At 36.6% G+C, this 15498-nt stretch overlaps 1 long non-coding RNA gene across 3 annotated transcripts in view; it reads left to right on the top strand.

The window, feature by feature from the left end:
* The window catches only part of LOC121822346 (uncharacterized), a 47243-nt gene that overhangs the window by 10349 nt on the left and 21396 nt on the right, over window positions 1-15498 (top strand). For all 3 annotated transcript variants that reach the window (XR_013044316.1, XR_013044315.1, XR_013044314.1), the window contains exons 2-3: window positions 14110-14175; window positions 14271-14346. This is a non-coding gene — a long non-coding RNA (uncharacterized LOC121822346). The remainder of the gene's footprint in view (window positions 1-14109; window positions 14176-14270; window positions 14347-15498) is intronic.

Genomic DNA, 15498 nt, shown 5'->3' with positions numbered 1-15498 from the left:
CTTAAGGCCAGAAGGCTTCCTCTTAGTGATTCCCTGATTGCCGAGATTAGGGTGAAAACACCTGACTCTCTGATGAACTTTTTTACTTTTCATTGGCAGTCAGCAAAGCAGCCTGCTCTAGCACTGTTGTTTTTCAACATCCTTGAAAAGATAACTGCCAATTTTCTTCTTCCTAAAAATCAGTCCACACACAGTTGTTAGATTTTGTAGAAGAGTATTAACTTAAATTCTATTTTACTTGAAAAAGAATGTTCCTTCATTCACAGAACTCCCATGTAGGATAGCAGTAACCCTGACAGTTAAGTATTCTATTTCCATTTTTGCAAAAATTGCAATTCTAAAAAATTACTGGATTTAGGTAGAATTATATAGAAACATATATTCAAGAAAAACATGTTTATCCCAACAAAAAATAGTGTTTTATAACAGTAGTTATAAGCATGACAATTCAAGAAATATATGTATGTTAAATGGATAGGAATCTCACATTGCTGCAAGCAAGTATCTTTATAATGGAAGCTTACATCAGATTCTGGGCAAGAAACTCTGGGCCTCTGCAAGAGCTGCAAGTACTTAACCACTTAGCCATCTCTCCAGCCCTATTGTCTTCATTTTCTAATGAACTGAAAATAAGCAAAACACTACATGCTAAATAGAAAAAAAAGAGAAATAAAAAGAAAAATAAAGGACATGACCGCTCCTAGGTAAGGTGGAGGAAAAAGTTTATTGTAGATAAAAAGGAGAGCACAGCCAGAGAAAGACACACCTAGTAGAGCCCAGAGTCGACATGACCCTGAGCCATGTGAGGAGAAGGGGGAGGGGAAAGAAAAGGGGAGAGAGGGGAGCCAGGTGTGTGGGAGTTGGATCTCTTCTCCCATCATGGGAAACCTGGGAATCAAACAGCTCCGGAGCCTTGGCATCAAATACTTCTAACCTACTGAGTCATCATGCCAGCCCACCTTTCCAGGATCAATTTTAGCAATACAATGAAAAGAGATAATATATTCAATTAAAATACAAACTAAAATATTTTCATGTAGTTTTTCTTATTCATACATGTACTCATAGAATCAGGGAAAGCTGATAAAACACAGTATTACACTTAGCATTGGGATAAAACGATAATAAAATGTCATTCAAGACCACTGCAACAAAAGACAGAGGCATTAAAATTGAAGTTAACTCTTCTGACACCAAAGTCAGGAAGTTTCTACATGCTAAAGTGAGTCAACAGAAAATGACTAGGGGATTTGGGGTAAACACTACTATGTGACAGGACTGACTGTGTTTTCTAATTGTCACTTAGGGAAAGAAGCCCCTAACCCTTCCAAAGAGATTTGGAGCCAGGATCCACCTAGCTTGATGATTATACTTCAAAGGATGGTTCCCTGGCCCTTAAGAAAGGCACTTTTGGACTGCAGACAATTTGCATTCCTAAAGGCAGGAAAGTCTGCAAGAGATGACTCCATTGCTTTGCTGATCACTGAAGTTCAGTCCTCAGAAGCCAGTTGCAAGGTCAAAACCAGTTCCCCCAGACTGTTCTCTGCCATCCACAAGTGTACCACAGCATGGGGCAGCATGCCCTACAACACAGGCTCCCAGGAAACACATGCATAGATGTACAGACATGCAAAGTAAATAAATGAATATTTTTTAAAGACAAAGAAAAAAATGCACAAGTACATTTCTAAAGTAAAAGCTCTGAGAATAAGGAGGTCAAAGGTAGTCAGGCTAAACGAAGTCAAACCAAAGGGAGACTTGAGAACATCTTCATCAAAAATCATGAAATAGTGATTGAAAGCAATATAAATAGCTTGGGTGGAGACCTGCTGATTCTACAGACTGTGTCTATCACTTATGTATTTAGCTGCATCAAGTGCCTAAAATAAATAAAAATCAATTCTTTTCTGTGTTGAGAAAAGTGGAGGCCAGCCAAAGAAATGTGATTCTTCAATTTTCACTGTGTTAGTTCACCTTGAAAGACTTCAAATCTAAGCAAACTTCTGAGATATTCTAGTAGTGCATTCAAGCAGAGAAACAATTTTTCCCTGTGCCCGTGAAGCCGAAAATTATTTGACATGATCTTTTCTAATTATTGGAGTGAATTTTCTTATTTAGCCATGCGCATCCTGTCTCTACTCTAAATGAGCATAAGTGACTTAAACAGTGAGATTAACAGAGAAGTAAACCACTCAGCTTGACAACGGTACTCAGCCTTCCATAAGGAAGCATCTGCTGCCACAAAAATTAAGTACTACTTGAAGAAAACAGTCTGATACTGAGTGATATTGTATAATATTAACTCTTCGTTTTATTTTTATTTTTACAATAGTTGTTACATACTAAATTGTGTAACCTCAGAAAGTTATATGTTGGTGTTCTGAAACTCGGTGTCTTAAAATGTCACGATTGAGGAAATCAAGTTAAAATGAAATCTTAGGTGCTAGCCCTAATCTGGAATGTTTGATGTCCTTTCGGAAAGGAAATGTGGACATTGTAAGACATAGAAAGAGAAGTGATGAATACGAAAACACAAGATGTTTACCTGTCAGTCAAGTGGATATCCTTCCCCCTCAGTCCTCTTCAGAAGCCAACACTTGAGATTACTGGGTGATAGACTTCTATTTTTCAGAGCTATGAAACCACCCATTGTTTAAGACATGCAATATGTAGTATTGTTTTTCTGATGACCTCAGAAAATTAACACAAGGATTTCATCCCTAAGCTAACTATAAGTACTTTTATGCATTACTTCTGCTGATTGTTATGCAATTTTATTACTTTTTAAATTCATTTGGGAGTATATAATGTCTAGTTGTATTGTCTCCCCCATTACACCATAGTTCCATTTAAATTCTTTTTATATTTTTATGTATCAGGAAGCTTCTATAGCAGTAGGTTTCTATATGGCTTCCCAGAAGGTCTTAAGTGTTACAAAATTATTTTTTTATTAAAGCTTAAAGTCTGAAAATAAAACTTGTGATTCTTAGAACTTTATGTAAATAAACATTAGATATAACAAGGTCATTGAGCAAAAATTAAGTCTGTCTTATTTGGATTAATAAGAACTTGAGTAATGCAGAGTACACACAGTCATACAAGCATATGCATGTATACATAGACACACACACATGCATACATAGAAACATAGACATGTATATATAGATATATATATACACATAGATACATACACACATATAAACACACACACAGACACACAGACACAGACAGACAGACAGACAGACAGACACACACACACACACACACACACATATAAATCTATGCTGAACAAGAGTTTCCAGGTCAAGCAGTGGTCAGTATAATTCACTATATTTTCAGGCTAGAAAAGACAAATGTAAGCACAACAATAAATAAAATAGATAAGCACTCAACAGAATCCAACACCCACCCCTATAGTTATGCCTGTCATCAAATTAATGGCAGAGGGAAAGTTTCTCACCCTAATCAAGGACATTAAAGAAACACAACACTAAGATTAAACTTGCTGTCTGGGGATCAAATGCATGTAATTTAGTAGCTACAAAAGGATCATTTTTTCATCACTCCTGTCCATCCTAAGAAAGCAAGATGTAGCCAGTAGTGTAAGTGAAAGGGAGAGAAAAGTAGATGAAAAGAATGGTCAAAGGAAAAATTAATTAAGTTCAAAGATAACAAGATTATTAGGGAATAAATTATAAGAAAATTACAAACATAAAACCCTAAAAGTTAATTTGAGGGGAATCAAATATTTAAGGGTGTTTTTATCCAAAATTCATTTCTATAGCATAATAAAAGTGTAAAGTGAGAATTAAGCAAGAATATTTACTAAGCATTAAAAGTGTGCCACTTAGTGTTGTAAAATATTATTTTAATAATAATTACATTTGTTTATGCTGTGGAACATTTGTTTGCCTATGCAAAGATGTCATGTATTCTTTTATGTTGCATTTGTTTAGCTCTGTGAAGCTGTGTTACCGTGTCTGTCTCAAACACCTGATGGTCTAATAAAGAGCCCAAAAGAGTAAAGCATAAAATAAAAACAAGGAACAACATTTTGGCATTCCAGCATTGGCCCATATTTCCATGTAGAGCCTGAGAAAAATGGGGAAAAAAGCTAAAAGAAAAAAGACAGGGCTCCTTTAAAAGACACTGCTGTTCAGTCAGCAGTAATAAATAGAATAGCCAAGCTAAATAAAAACCACTTGTGGCAGCACAGGTACCGGCTTCCTATAGCTGGGAAGGTTGAATGCAGCTTTTGGTTATGCACCTCAGACTGGGCTGTGACTTTCACAACTCCAGAGCAGGCAGAGCCAGCCGAGAGAGCCATGCAGAGGATCCGGGTGTAGCTTAGTTTGCTTGTGCAGTCAAAAAAACTAAAAGGTATGCAGAAAAAGACATCCAGGCAAAAAAGCCTCCAAACAGGTTCCAGTGTGTTTTACAATGTGCATAGGCTTAAGAAAGAAAGAAAAAGAGTATGGTAGTCAGAGAAATAAATAAATAAATAGTTTAAAAATAGTAGTGAAGTCTTTTAAGAGAGAGTAAAAGTAGTATAGAAAAGAAAAAGCCATGTAAAGATGGGAAGTGCACAGGGAGTCTGGGTCCTGTATGTTATTGTGTTGATTTTGAATATTTGAAATGTTGATGAGTAAATGGCAGCTGCTGACAGACATGGGATTGTGAACAGGACTGCAAAATTGAACCAACCTAGATACTTTAGGGTTATCTTAACTTAAAGAGTCAAAGAGCAAAGAGCAAAAGCAACTTAGATGCTATCCTAACAAAGGGAATGATAGACCACAAAAGGTTGGCCAAAGGTGAATAATCAAATGAAAATGTCAGCATCGTTAGAGAGATACAGTGACTGTGTTTCAAATGTGAACACTACAAAGTGTAAATAAACAATTTGGGATTGACTGTGAGTACCAGGAGTGCTCACCGCCTGCTGGCAGGATGGGTGCTGTTGAGGAATATAACCTTTTCGTACACTGTGAAGATTTGTTTCTGCTAAGGTGCCTTCTGATTGATTTAATAAAGAGCTGAACAGCCAATAGCTAGGCAGGAGAGGATAGATGAGACTTCCAGGCAGAAATAGGAATTCTGGGAAGAAGAGGTGGTATTTACCACCGAGAGTAGAAGTTACAGTATGGAGGAGCAGTGAGGAGCCATGTGACAAAACATAGATTTATGTGGCAGAACATACATTAATATAAACAGGGTATGTTATAAGAGCTAGTTAGGAACAGAGTAAGTTAAGGCAGAGATTTCATTTTTAATAAAAAGTCTCTGTGTCATTATTTTGGAGCTGGTGATCCAAAGAAAGTCCGGCTACAGGGTGCTCCTAATGAAAAAAACACTTTGGCAGCCATGTAACCAAGCTGGTTCATTCCTAAGAGAGATAAAAATGTGTACTTTAATATTCATAACAACTTTACTCATAACAGAATAAAACTCAAAACATCACAAAGTGTAGGAATTGGTGAGTTGATAAACATATTGTAATATAGCCATGTGACAATCAAAAAAAAAGAAAGCCAACTACTGATAAGTACTGTCTCAAAGTGTGTATGCTAAGTGAAAAAAGAAAAACAAGGGTAAAAAGATATACCATGTGGTTTTGTTCATAGTAAGTAAAAGGTAAGCATAGGAGGCAGATTCTTGTGAATGAGAAGAAAGAACCTTGAATGGGAGTACAGGATAGTTCAAATACTTCTTGGCTCATTTTAATGTTGCTGTTTCAATTAACCTCATAAAAGTGACTCTTAAATTTTGAGAAGAGCAATGTAAATACCATTTTTATCTCTGAATGGGAGCAGACATCATGGCCAAGCGCACTTGTGCCTATCATGAACACATTACTGTGTGCAGCCATTGGTCACTATGGGGCTCAGGAGTTTGCTCCATCTCTGGTTGTCACCAGTGCTCTTGCTTCTGGGAGATCTCTGAATTCAGTTTCCTGAACCCTGGGGTAGGTTTCTCAACAGCACAGTCATGTTGACCTTCCCCCAACTCTTTCAGTGTTCCTTGGCACCCATTGGCCAAAATATTACAAAGTAAACTGAGACTTGAACCTGGGAAATAGTAATGTGGGGGCTAGGGGTGTAGACATGAGGAGTGTGTTTGCTTTCTGTGATCTCTTATGACACTATATATTTCAACTGAAAGCTTCTCCATTGTTATATTACTGAATTATATTTGCATTCACACTTCTCTTTTGCAGTGGTTCTCAACTTTGCAAATGCTGTGAACCTTTAATATAGTTCTTCATATTTTGGTGAGCCCAATCATAAAATTATTTTCGTTGCTACTTCCTTACTATAATTTTGATACTGCTAGGAATAATAAGCAAATATATGTGTTTTCAGGTGGTCTTAGGGAACCTCTGTGAAAGGCCATTTGACCCCAAAGGGCTTACAACCCACATGTTGATAACAGCTGCTCTATTAGGTTCTTCCATGCTATGAAACTTGAATCTAACAATTATTGTAGAATATTATTTTAAAGTGTGTTACTTTTGTTTATGTTATATTTGTTTAACTCTGTGAAGCTGCATTACTGTGCCTGTCTAAAACACCTGATGGTCTAATAAAGAAGACACCAATAAACCAACACATGAAGTAGACTCATGACAGGCATTAATTAAAATCATATACATATATTCTGACTCTATGTATATATGATGACTGAAAACTACTCATGGAAGTCACCCATATGTATTGGCAAGGCAAGAGAAAGGGTAGACAGGGCTGGCAGGCAGAGAGAATATATAAAGGGAAAAAATCTCTGAGAAGAAGAAGAAGGAATGAAAGAGGAAGGAGGAGAACTTCAGAGGCCAGCCACCCAGTTACACAGCAAGCGATGGAGTAAGAAACAAAGAAAGGTATATAAGAATAGAGAAAGATAACAGCCAGAGGCAAAAGATAAATGGGATAATTTAAGTTAAGGAAAGCTAGAAATAAGCCAAACTAAGGCTGGGAATTTACAACTAAGAATAAGCTTCCGTACATGTGATTTATATGGGAATTGAGTGGCAGGCCCCCCAAAAGAGCAAAAGAGCAAAAAACAAGCAACAACAAATTATTTTTCGTGCCGTTACATACAAAGAACTATAGGCAACTTAGTAAAATTGAGAGCTGGCGGCCCCTTCTCCCAAGACCACACCAATATGTTATTCAGTGCCAAATGTCAGCCTTTAAAACATACATATGAATAACATTATATAGACTCAACAGGGTATTTTTAGGAATACATGTATAAATATACATATATGCATGCAATATTACTTGGAAAAAAGAGGCTATGAATTTGAAGGAGAGTGGGAAGGGGTATATGGGAAGATTTGAAGGAAAGAAAGGGAAGAGAAATGTAGTTGAAATATAATATCAAAAATAAACAAATAATAATAAGAAATTTTAATTAAAAACATTTTAAAATGTTTTATTTAACCCATCATTATTTTTACATAAAAATGATAATATCTATTTCTGGCTCTATGTATATATATAATAACTGAAAACTACTCATGAAGGTCACCCATATGTATTGGCTAATAGTAACTCCCTGTTTTAACTGTTTGGCATCTAGTCTGTAATCTTTATTTAGGATTCCTTTAAATGAGAAGGATGTGTTGTTGCTGTTAAGAACAGCACACAGTCAAGAAAGAATAAAACAACTTCATTTGAGTTCACTCTGAGTTTAAGAAAATTGTTCAAGTGCAAATGCAAAACTCTACACTAACAATTGCTGCTTGCTCACATTAGCAGCCTGTCACTTAATCTACCAGAGAATGCAATGAGGTCTTCACAGCCTCATGCTTATAATTCTGCCTCAGTGAATACATTTGTTCTCACAGTCTCCACAATTGACGTTCACATTTGAAAAGTCACATTTCCTTGTATCTGTTTTGGCATCATTTCTATGTTAACTGTTCAAAATTTTCAAGTTGAAGAAAATGAAGCATTGTTGATACTTTCACTATTTATAAAGAAAGCAAAAGATGATAAGCTTGAGTTTATTTCTTTCCATATTTCAAACACTTGCCAGGAGTTTATGGAAAGTCACAGACACCAATAAACCCACACATGAAATAGACTCGTGACAGGCATTAATTAAAGTCATATAGACAATTCCAGAATACGTTTGTTTAACGTGTTCTTTCAAGTTCACAGGGAAAATATGTACAAAGGAGACATTTTACCAAAAATATTATCAGGGAAAAAAGAATAAGGAGGAATCACATGGAGAAAATCATTTCTGTTGGGTAATTGCTGTTTTGATTAGCCCTTTCAGACTGTTGAATTAACAATGCCAAGACAAAGATAGAAGTGTCTCTATGAAAGACCATTTTCTAACTTACCTAATAATATTCATTTTTAAAATGACCCTTCATACCTTTCCCTCATCACAAGGGAATCTCAGCTTCATGTTGCCTACACTCACCAGTGAAGGGTAATTAACACACATCCAAGCAGCTTGGCCCCTATTTCACAGGAATTCTCTTTAAAGGTGTCAGGAGACAAATGACATGCCCTTTGAAAACACAAAATGGCTGTTATGCCAGTCTCTCTAAAAGCAGGGGACATTGTCACAGCTCAAATACTATAAACTGAAGAGCAGTTCTCAAATACCTCTGCAGTAGTTAATGCCTAGCAGAGATTTAGATATTTCTTCTGTTCTGTATTATTTGACTTGTAGATTTAATTGAAGAACATAAGAAAGATGCTTTAAACTGGCTGGAATAAATTGTAGTAACATCTTCGCTTTGAAATTTACAGGGTTTAACTCTAGAAACAATATTCTTCAGATATCTCTTTCTATAGAAACCCATAGGATTCTGCTATTGTGTAATTGTATAGCTACCAACTTATTTTCCTACATATTTAGTTATTTATTAATATACAATAGACTACCTCAAAATATATTACTTTAAATAACAAACATGTATTATAATGCCTTGTGGGTCAGGTCCTCAGGCAAGGGCTCTGCTGTGCACTTCTTCTGTACAAAGCATTGACTAGTGTCACTCTGCTAATAAACTGGTGGCTGATCTGGTCTGGGAACTGAATGTTGCTATAAAATGTAATTACCAACTCACTCTAATAGTCTCAGATCCTCTCAAAAGGGTCTTCCCAGTAATGTAACTGGACATATTACATGATGCTTAGAATTTCAGACTGAAAGTAGTTCATTTTCATTTTAAAAAAAGGCAGGGCCCAGAACATATGCATAAATGTGTATGTATGTGTGCATGTGTACTCAAGCAGGCATGCACAGGCATGGACATGCACGCACCACACACAATATTGTTTTGTTAATCAAATTGATCTTACACTAGCCAAAATTCATAGTGAAGACATCCACCTGACCACTCACTCAATGGAATGAGTGCCAAGGAATTTTTCTCACTCTTAGTATATGAGAGATAGTCTTTTCTGAGGTCACAAATTATTTAGATTTCTCCCACATGAAACTCCTTGCATCCTCCTCACTTCCTCTACAGCTTTTATTCCACTTAACAGTAATTTCACATTTTAGATTAATTATCTAAAATAGATCTAGATGTGAATAAGACTCCCTGAGTACAGTTTCCAGTTTCTCTTAATGTGAAGATTTGTAGATTTGAAAAATAGGTTAAGTGTTTTCCCGTATATGGCATCCAAAGGTAAAGAGGGCAAAGAAAAATTACAAGTAACATTCCTTACAAAAGGAAGATAATAAACAGCCTACAGTCTCTATAAGTTTTGAAAACCAGCCTATAGTAATCTAACTTTCTCCTCTCATCACCTCCAATATTTCTATAAAATCTCTTTCTTAGAAGAAATTTGAAACTGAGGGGTTCTGCTGAAAGTGCTTCCCCTCATCAGTATCCCATGGTATCAAGCTTTACTGTCCTGTATTTTATCTTTGACCTGAGACTGTTTCTTCATTTCATAATCATTTGCTGGCTCAAAAGATGTTCTCCATTCCTGGGGTAGAGGTCCGGCTCTAAGCACACTGAAGGACTAGTACAGTCACTGACAGGATGTCATAGTTTCTTCGTCACTCCCTCCTCAGGCCAGCAGAGTCAAAGGTGAGGAAGCTCAAAACAATTCACTGTGATTTCTAATGCCCAGCTAATATCTAATAGTGACCAAGATGACTAGGCCCTAGGGGAGGAGCTCAGACTCAGAGCTGGGTCTCAGGCATGCCAAGGTTTTTTTTTTTGTTTGTTTGTTTGTTTTCAAATGTTTACTTCGAGTACACTGTTCCCTTATACCCAGAACCTCCTTTTTCCCCTTTTAAAAATAATATTTCTGGTAACTATTAATTTTCACAGTTACATAGAAGCAAATTATTTGAATATATTTGATGCTAGAATCTGGAAATTCAAAGGTGAATGAGATAGTATCTATTCATCAGGAGTCACTTGGTGATTTTTAACAACCAACTTTATCAACACAAATATATACTTATAATAAAAAATGAAATTAAATAATATGTGTAATGTAATCAACACCATGTTTTGAGAAGTCAGGTAAGGTGGAAGTTTATTTTGGTATTATTTCTAGTCTATATAATTTATTAACATGGGATGCATAAATGCTATTTGATCTTTTACTCATTAATTGTCTACATATTTAATGCACTTTACTTTCAAATCTTGGTAAAGGTTTATATAATCTGCTTATTATTGTTAGGCATTCAGTTAGTTAACCATTTATTTCCCTTGGAACTGGGACCTTAAACTTTTCACCTCACTTATTTTAAAAGTCATCTTCTGTTAAACATGTTGCTTATCCCCATCAGATTTTCCTTTGTGTAAATTTATTCTTAATATAGAAAGATTGATTCTTTGTTGTTGCTGTTGTTTTGAGACAGGGTTTCTCTATGTAGTTTTGGTGCCTGTCCTGGATCTTGCTCTGTAGACCAGGCTGGCCTTGAACTCACAGAGATCTGCCTGGCACTGCCTCCCAAGTGCTGGGATTAAAGGCATGTGCCACTGCTGCCAAGCTGTGCTGTGGGATGGTCTGTATGTCAAATTGCTCTGATTGGTCAATAAATAAAACACTGATTGGCCAGTGGCCAGGCAGGAAGTAGGTGGGACAAGGAGAGAGGAGAATTCTGGGAAGCAGAAGGCTGAGGCAGAGAGACACTGCAGCCACCGCCAGGATAAGCAGCATGTAAAGACACCAGTAAGCCACCAGCCATGTGGCAAGGTATAGATTTATAGAAATGGGTTAATTTAAGATAAAAGAACAGTTAGCAAGAAGCCTGCCATGGCCATACAGTTTATGAGTAATATAAGTCTCTATGTTTACTTGGTTGGGTCTGAGCGGCTATGGGACTGGTGGGTGACAAAGATTTGTCCTGACTGTGGGCAAGGCAGGAAAACTCTAGCTACAAAGCTGAAAGATTTTTTCTAAAGATATTGTTTCAGCTGATAGTCTTATAATGTTGTGAAGCAGGTATACAATGTGGCTAATTAGATTTTCAGTCTTTCTGGAATTGGTTTATCAGTGCATGTCGAAGATACATTTTTCCAGTTTTGCCTTATCTGGATAAGTAATTCCACCATCACATTTTAAAGATTTATTATTGTGTGCATGCATGCCTATGTGTGTATATGTATATGAGAGAACAGTGGTCTATGGAGGCCAGAAGAGGAAATCAGAATCCACAGGAGCTAGAGTTACAGGAAGGTGATTTTTAATATTAAACTTTATTGTGCATATCATTTGCTGGTACTTCCTTTTTGGCATATGTTTAGGAGTGGAATGGCATATATATATATATATATATATATATATATATATATATATATATGAAATATATTCTTTATAGCACTTACCATTGAGTTTTAAAAAGAAATGGTACAATTTATAGTTCTGTTGGTGATATATAAGGTCACTAATTTTCTGTAATCTCACCAACAATTCACTTCATTCTACCCATTGTGGTTGCTAAACAGTAATATTTATGTGAGAATTTAACTTTTTTTTTCTAGAAAACTAATGAAATTGGATACTTTGTCATGTTTATTACTGTCAGGTTACACTGTTGTGTGAAAACAACTGTCTTTTGTCTAATTTTCTTTTTATTTATGTGATCTCTTTTCTATGGGTGGGTAAAAAAATTATATATTCTAGGTATATAGATAATTTGGGTCTCTTGAGTTCTGCGGTATTATGTAGCTGTATTCATTTATGTTCTCACTCATTGTTGAGTATACCACTTTAAGACAGGTCTGCTGGACCCATCTCCCCTAAAGACCATTACCAGGCTGTATCTATTACTACCTGGCCAGTTGATAACTTATGTCATCAAGGACATCTTTCTTCATATCTCTTCTGAATAACAGGTGGGCTTATTTATCTTCTAGGGGAGGTAAGGAAAATTGACTTGCTGGCAGAATGCTGTAAAATTTACCATTTGTCTGAGTATAAAAATGTCCAATGCTATATGCCGGAAAGATGTCTGCCTGAACTGCAGGGAAAATTGAGGGAATGACTACATGGGGATGTCCAGAATCTCACACAGAATCTTCCTTTTAGCTCTTATATTTTCACTTTTGTCTGTATTATACATTGTTAAACAGTCTTCACAGCTGAAATGAGTCACATCTAAATCCCACTGCAGACAAGGAAAGTCCATCCCTGCATATCTTAGGATGCTAATTATGGCATTTGTTTGATTTCCAAGCTGGCAACCCATGTCTTTTTTCCCTGCCAGCAACTCCATGTGCCACTTGGAATTTACAGAGCATCACTCTTTCTAAGGTGTCTAGCATTTCTGAAGATGGGAAAAATGATTATGCTTGTATTCCTGAAAGAAAGGCCAAAGGGCGGAGTATCCTTAGGCTATCTTTGTCATATTGCTGTAGTGTAGGATAGAAAAAGAGGCAACAAGAAAATCAGGAGCCGACTGGCTTCCACAAGGAGACCATCCTCAGCATCACATTTAATGTAACTAAAATTTGTGCCTTCTGATAAATACTCTTGGAAAGTAAAGCAGATTTTTAAGAGACTTCATTAACTCTGTTATAATGTTCTCATAGTTTGTTTTAAAATTTTTAATAGTCTCTGAATTTTTTAATCTCACTTTGTTCTTGCCTCATAAAGTCTGTCTTTTTTCTCTGTATGTATATTCATGTGTATTGTGCTTCATTTCTACATTTCTATGTGATCTAAAACTAGGCATAATCTACCTGTGTAGCCCAGGCTGGCCTTGGATTCCTGAGCTCCTTGCCTCCTGATGGCAAATATGTGCCACTATGCTCAGTTTGCAAGACTTTCTGTTGTCACTCTGAAGATGTCAGTGTGAAGGTTTCACGCTCTGTAAGTTCTTTTCATTCCAGTTGTTCCCTGTTGTTTGTATATTCCTATCAGAAGTTTTCCACAAAATGTCTGTTTAACACATGTGCTTGCTCATGATGAAGAGTAGACAGTGGGAGCAAAGGCAGACTGGATACTCTGAGATGCAGAGGGGCTGCAAACTTGAGGCCCACTAGAGTGAAATTCTATCATTTCTTCCTTATCTCACGAAAAGGCAAATGCCCCAGAGATGGAGCTAGTCTCCTGCGAAGGGATAGAAGACTGGTTGTCCATGTTAGAAGCTAAATGAAGCTAAGGAGAAAAACACCAGAATTTGCATGCAAATGGTTATTTTTTCTTCTCCATATAACAATGTGCATTTATCCCAAGAGTAAAGTGCATATAACCTGGCTTTCACCAGCAAACTGACCCCCAGAGCACAGTCTACTCCAGATACCAATGTCTTCAGTGCAGGAGTGCTTACATGGGAACTTATTTTTGCACATTACCATATCTTCCTTAATGACAAATTGCTTCACTCCTGTTTCCACATGCACTACTAGTTCCTAAAATTTTTGGAAATGTGGGTTTCATTTTGGTTCTTTCACAGTGTTTTCTATTTCCAGGTTAGTGTTGGCTATGTGGGCGGTCCATGCCCATCTGCCTTCTAGCTTCCAAAACGCCACCACAGTTGTTCACTGTGTCATTATGAATCTAGGTCCAGAAAAAAGTTACTTATGATCTCAGCAAAGTTTGAGATCATAAAAGTAAATTGTAGATGCTCATTTATTGAATATCAATAATAAAATATATTCTCTTATAGATTTCTATTGTAAAAAAGTGTGTTTAATACAGCGAGTAATAAAGAAAGTAATGGTCACCAAGAAAGGTAAGACCCAATTACCTCCAATGCTACAATATAAAATGTGAGCTAAAATCTATAGTAAAGGTAAATTATTGGATAATTTCCTTTTACTTCCCCAGAAAGAGTACTACGGATTAAGATAAAATTCTAAAGAATATCTGCTGAATTCTTCATGCATCTACTATGATTCTACAGGTAAGAGTAATATCAAAGTAAGAAGAAATTGAGGAAGTTATGGAACAACAAAAATGTACTAAAAATACAAGGCAGTGACTATAATAGTCATAAGAGAGAGACAACAAGATCTCATGTGCCACCTGATGTAGGTAATCAACAAAAAACCAATGTAGCAGACTTAGCAAAGTATTGAACAAAAATATAGTCAATGCTTGGATGTCACTGGAAAGAGACAGGAAGAGCCATATAATATTAAGGGACATATAGGGAGATGATCAGAAAAATAAGAGCTCAGGGAAACAAGAGTTCTGTTCTCCATGAGAGCTGCAACACTGGTTCAGTTGTCTTTATCTGCACTGTACTGTACAGTGACCACACAGGACTATTCCATGCCCGAAGTATACCTCTTGTAGTATCTTATGAATATGCTTAATTCTATGATAAATTCTTTACATTTTAATTCATCAAAATGTAAATAGCAACATGAGGTTAAAGAGAAATATATTGGACCATGAAGTTCTTGTCATTAATTTCTTCAATAGGTGAATAGACATGGATAAGGAGAGGGAAGGAAACCCTATATAAAAATTCAACTACAAACTATACATATCAGTAGATGAAAATTTGAAAAATATTTGTAAAATATTATGTGGCTGCACATTTGGGGGAAGTGATCATGTACACTTACTGATCTTAAAGAATAATTATTTTGTACACGTTGAGGCTATGTGGTTACATTTAAGAAGATTCTATTCCTATCTCAAACTGCCTTTAATAAAAGGTGGAAGATTAATGTGCTCAGATTGGTGACTACCTTAATTGCTATCATACAACCTACATCCAGTAACTGATGGAAGCAGATGCAGAGACCCACAGCCAAGCACTTGGCAAAGCTCCTGGAATTCAATTGAAGAGAGGGAGGAGGGATTATAGGAGCAAGGGGGGGGTCACGATCATGATGAGAAAAACCACAGAGACAGCTGACCCGAGCTAGTGGGAGCTCACGGACTCTGGACTGACAGCTAGGGAGTCTGTGTGGAACCAAACCAGGCCCTCTGAATGTGAGTTATAGTTGTGTGGTTTGATCTGTTTGTGGAGTCCCTGGCCATGGGGCCAGGATTTATCCTGGGTACATGAACTGTCTTTTTAGAGCCCTATGGTGGGATGCCT

This window comes from Peromyscus maniculatus, chromosome 14, assembly GCF_049852395.1.
Source record: "Peromyscus maniculatus bairdii isolate BWxNUB_F1_BW_parent chromosome 14, HU_Pman_BW_mat_3.1, whole genome shotgun sequence".
NCBI classification, from domain to species: domain Eukaryota; kingdom Metazoa; phylum Chordata; class Mammalia; order Rodentia; family Cricetidae; genus Peromyscus; species Peromyscus maniculatus.
The sequence above is the reverse complement of the archived record's forward strand: the minus strand, read 5'-3'. Positions and strand labels throughout refer to the sequence as shown.